Below are 6,000 nucleotides of genomic sequence, written 5' to 3'. Positions count from 1 at the left end.
AGCCAAAGAGCCAGCGCTTGTCCGAGGACGTCTCCGTGGTCATGTGGCCAGCATAACTAGACGCCAAAGGCACACAGAACGCTGTTACCTTCCCACCATAGTGGTCCCTATTTTTTTACTTGCATTTTTACATGCTTTCGAACTGCTAGGTTGGCAGAAGCTGGGACGAGTAACAGGCGCTCACTCTGTTATGCGGCACTCGGGATTTGACCCGCCAAACTGCCGACCATCTGATCGACAAGCTCAGCGTCCTAACCCATGTACTTTAATTCATACTGGTCAAATTCCCATATTAGTATTTGTTTGTGGAAATGTATCATGGTGTTCACACATCACTATAATACATGGATTATTTAATGAACTACAAATGTTAACATCCATGATATACTAAGACACAAACTATGGTGAATTTCACTAGAATTGGAAAACAGCAGGAATTATTTCAATCATTTTCACATAAGCTATTTTATTCATATCCTTCATCTTTTAATAGTCTATGATATGTACTGTTCAAACAGAGTTACTCACCTTTCTCTTTCAAGTGCCACAGACATATTGGAATATAATTCTTGAAATTCCCAACTGGCACGACTATGAATTCTAGCAACTGTAATTCCAATAAGACAAATCTTTAGCAACCATAGTGAATTTTAAAAAATGATGGCAAGCAAGTGGCAATGTTATAATACAAATAGCGTCCTTACATATTTATGTCCTGATGTCGGATACAAGTAGACAGATTATGAAATTTGCATCGTGGCACATATCTTTTCATTTGCACCCCCCCCACACACACACACACTCCTCCTTGTTCCAGTTGCAGACATCTGGGGTTCCAGCATATATGGAAGCTACCATCATGAAGAAGGTTGGCATAGTGGGACAGCTCAAATACTCAAGTTTTAATGAAATAATTGATTTACTTTTTATAATTCTTAAACATATCTTGTGCCTTATTCCTGCTTCACATTTCCACATCAAGGAATGAATATACTTATAAATTATGCAATTTAACTATGCATTGTGTTTTCAATTTACATAAGGATGACAGCTTGACATGTGCAGGAGCACTTTTTCGTGTGCCCAAATGGCAATTAAGTTTTCATATGAAGAAGAGACAAGTAAATCCCAGCACAATGAAATAACTGATGCAGTGAAATGTTTTTCTACTAAAATAATGAGGTTTTCCAGCAGTGACTTATTAAGTCATCCTGATAGGAAAATGACAACTAGAAATTCCATAGCATCTTTCATGAATGTCCATGTCAAGATACTTTTTTTAAAAAAAAATTAACCTGCTTGAGGAGGGGGTTGGACTAGAAGACCTCCAAGGTCCCTACCAACTGTTATTCTGTTATTCTTCAGTTTTACAGTGTGACTTGGCTCTAGGAAAAAAATAGGTAGCGTTGCAGGTAGCAAGAGGGAAAAAGTGTAGCAACAGCCCACTTTAAATAACTCTGTGGATCATTCCATGGGTATTACATATTCAGCATCATATTTCACTGAAGCAAAGAGGTCAGACGGGAAATGACCTCCAAGGTCTGCTTTGAAGCAGGCTTATTTTAAGATCAGGAAGAGTTACATATATTTGTCTGTCAGAATGAGAGAGGACTAGCTTTCCAAAGCCACACAACTCTTGCCTTTAACAGTCCGATATCTGAGATGTTAGGTAATGTGAACATTAATCTTTAACTTCTACAGTATTAAGTATTGGTGAAGATGTGTGTTCAAATAATGGGCTCTGGGTTTCAAAATTTAACTATATTGGTTGATCATCAAGAGAGACAATCGTCATTCATCAGCTTTGCATGCATGTTGTGCAAAAAACCACATGCTAAATGGTTTGAAACCTTTTTAATAGTCTGCTGCTGTGGCTTTTTAAATAACTAGACCAGGGGTCTTCAAACCTGGCCCTTTTATGACTTGTGGACTTCAACTCCCAGAATTCCTCAGCCAGCTGGCTGAGGAATTCTGGGAGTTGAAGTCCACAAGTCATAAAAAGGCCAAGTTTGAAGACTCTTGAACTAGATATACAAAGCATCAGCAAATGAAGCTTTTCCTGGTGTAACGAAGTAAGCCATTCCAAAAACTTGAACTGTTAAGTCTGGTTGCTATCCTAGTCACAAGAGCAGTTGTGTGAGGTTGGAGATGACAAAATCCAGACTGCTGAAAATATGTCTCTTTCTTTTCCAGTTGCATAATGCTAATATTCAGATCCTAACTATACCCATTTTGACTCACAGGATGATTTGCTGCTCTAAAAATCAAAAATAATATATGAGCTCTATTCTGCATCCAGCTGCACCTATATCAGTTGTAATCAAATGATCAAAAGTGGGCGAGGGGATTATTATTTATTTTTCATATTGAATTTCAGTAATTATAACTTCTATATGTGCCACATTATTTAGTGCCATGTGTGTGGAATTCTAGACAGCTACCATTTTAAATAAACATTAGAAATAAACTTCAAAAGTGCATATTAAAATGAATAAAGCATTAGATAGTAAAATAATGGACCATGGAAAAAGTCAGTTAATTGAGCATAAAGAGCCTTTGGTATAATAAATTGTTTCTAAATGAAGAATGGAAGCAAAGAAAGGGAGGGAATTTAAAAACTGGGTGCAATTACTGATTCTCACACTAATTAACCACGGTTTCCTTAACAGTTTATGACATTATCCTCAAATGCTAGTTATACCTAGAATATGAAGCTATGAACTGCAGTTTATAGCAATATAACAATATTCAGGCTGGCTCAAAGGAAGAAAAGCAATCCCACAGATAATTTGATTCAGGCTAATTTGTACACACATCCTTTTTTCATCTCTTCTTTTAACATGAGAATGTGTGCACTTAGGGAATAAATTAAAAGAAATTTAATTAGCCAATACTGCTTCTGCATCTGATAGGCCCAATTTGCCTGTCTGTTCATTTCTTCCACTTTTCATCTAAGACTAATCTGATGTAGATGTATCTTAAACATTAGTAATTTTTTTCCCCTCTTCCATCTTCCAGACTTTTTGGGAGGGACGAGTAATCATTCTGACAGATGTTCTCAGAAATATGAAAGTTTCCATGCTATTTCAGAATATTCTGTTGGTCTAATAAATATATTGCTGTATATGAATTCCTCCCCCATCCCTGGAACATAACTGGCTGTCTTCTGCTGCAATCGTATTCCAATAATCTCTCACTGATGCTTGGCATTTTACTGAACATTTATAGGATAAAATAAATCTAGGGGTCCAAGATAAACATTTGTCCACATAGAGGTAGTCCTCATCTTAGGACTGTAATTAAACCTAAAATTATGGTGATAAGAGAACACCACAATTGTTAAGCAAATGCAAAAACTGTCTTGTTTTCTACCGAAAACGGAAGTAAATGTCGGTTTCCAGAAGGAAAAAAAATATATAATTCACAGTCACATGACCTCAGGTTGCCGCAAAGGGCTGTAAATGCAAGCTGGTTGTCAAGTACCCCGAATACAATCATGTGACTGCAAAGGGGAAGCAGCCATTGGTATTTTGAATCCAGATTGTAAGTATTTTGGGGGTGTCCGTCATAATTTTGAATGGTTTCTAAGCAACCGGCTGTTAAGCGAGGACTATCTGAAATGCCAAGCAACCCACCCAGCCTCCATTCACATAAGATAACTGGCTATCACAGTTGAATAAATCCTGATGGGAATTCGATTCAAGTTTCTGCTCTAACTAGGAGTAGGAAATCTAACACAGCTTTCATTAAAACAGAATCATCCAAACTTTGATCAGGTGACCCTGGGGATGCTGCAGTGGTCATAAGTGTGAAAAGTGGTCGTAAGTCACTTTTTCCAGTGACGTTGTAACTTTGAACAGTCACTAAATGAACTGTTGTAAGTCAAGGCTTACCTGTATTCTCTAACACAGACATGTCAAACACAAGGCCCGGGGGCCGGATCTGGCCCGCGAAGTGGTTTCATGCGGCCCGCGAAGCCATCCTGGAAACAGTGAGGGAATGGCCCCCACTGCCTTGGCCCTGGCCCAGAGACCCTCCTTCTGCCAGAGACCCTCAGATCTGTCCCACTCCTGCCCAGGCCCCCATAGGCACCCTTGATGCCAACGATGTAGAGCTGGCCACGCCCACCCAGTAGGCCATACACACTCTAGCCACGCCCACCCAGTAGGCCACGCCCACCTGGCCATTACCCACCCGGCCCCTTGAGGGCAACTGCAATGCTGATGCGGCCCTCAGTGAAATTAAGTTTGACACCCCTGCGTCTAACAGCTGAAGGTGATAGGAACTTTATTGCAATGCCTCTGGAGAGCACCAAGTACAGGCACATTGAACATCACGCATCAGGAATTTTGGCTACATGTGATCCTGTTTTTACATATTTAAAATGCAACTAAAATGTAACTTTGTTTTGCACAGCCCAGTACTTCGAAAGTGCTTTTCAAAATTGCATCATTCTTTCCCATCCCTTAAAAAACGGACAATTGTTTGTGTACAATACTGAAAGAGTAGACAAGGGCCACATTTATTTAACATTGGGAGGCTGAGAACTACAAAGTGTGTAGGACCGCATCATCCCTGTGGTTAGAAACGGGGATGGGGGACTTTATATGTTCTTAATTTTGTAATTGATTCATGCCAATTTTAGGATTTATGGTGCATGTGTTTTTGCATTCCAGAATAGGAAAACTGCGGTTTTCAGAGGGGTTCCTGAGGGCCACCAAAGGGAGGTTTGGGGATACCTGCCATTTGGGATAACAAATGATCTACTCTTGCAATAGTTTAATTTCTGGTTATATCTGCAAGTTTCAACAGTTCTGCCTTGTACCACCATTAGTTCACGCTCAATAAATGAATAGCACTAAGTTGGTCGCAATGGCTAATAACAATTAGTTATTATATTTTATTTATGTTATTTGTTAAAATTAGGTATTAGGCCCTTTAGGTATTTGTCAAATTTAGGCCCTTCTCACTCTTAGAGTGACTTGATTTCTATTCTGGTGCAGCATAATGCACCATTATGGCTTAAGGTGTTGCACTATATTAAGCCATGATGGTCTGGACCATAAATTATGCCATTTCAGAATGTGTTTTATTGTGTTTTATTGTTATTATCCATTGTGATTAATAACCAATAGCATTAAAGCTTACATTATGGTGCAAAGCCAGCCAATTATTGTTCAGCAATACATCGGCTAACAAAATGTGATTTAGCGTACGTGAACCAGCGATTTACTCTACTCGTGTGGCTTTAGGAGTATCTCAATTACTGCAAAGCCACATCCCATTTATATTTATTTAAAAGTTCAGAGAGGTTTATTACCATGCCACTATAGATAGGATTTGAGTCATTAACTCTACTGCACTCTAAAAAAAGAAGAAGACAATTCAGCTGCTTAAACCTTTGTGATTTCATTAGAGTGTATGCATAGCTGTGGGCAAGATTGCTTCTTTTCAATTGATGATTCTGCTCATTGTTTAGACACCAACTGCTGAATCACATTCACCTGTGTAAACAACCAACAAGGTTCCTTCCTTTTCAGACTGTCTGAAAGGGAAATCACTTATACAGGCAGTCCTCAGCTTACAATGATTTGTTTAGCAACTATTCAATCTTACAACAGCACTGGGGGGGGGGGAAAGTGACTTATGACAGGTCCTTGCACTTATAACAATCGCAGGCTCTCCACAATCATATGATCAAAATTCAGGCGCTTAGCGACTAGCATGTATTCATGACAGCTGCAGTGTCCTGGAGGGTCATGTGATTGCCAGCAAGCAAAGTCAATGGGGGAAACCAGATTCGCTTAACAAACTGTGCAATCTGCTTAACAACCATGACAAAAAAAGATCGCAAAGTTGGGTGCTTGACAACTGCCCTGCTTAGCACCAGAAATACTAGACCCATTTGTGGTCATAGGTTGAGAATTACCTGTATAGCGGAAATCAGCATAACCATAGGGATGCCAGGCAAAGACGGGGAAAAAGTAGAAATAGATTTAC

This window comes from Vipera ursinii, assembly GCF_947247035.1.
Source record: "Vipera ursinii genome assembly, chromosome: 3".
Taxonomy (NCBI): domain Eukaryota; kingdom Metazoa; phylum Chordata; class Lepidosauria; order Squamata; family Viperidae; genus Vipera; species Vipera ursinii.
The sequence above is the reverse complement of the archived record's forward strand: the minus strand, read 5'-3'. Positions refer to the sequence as shown.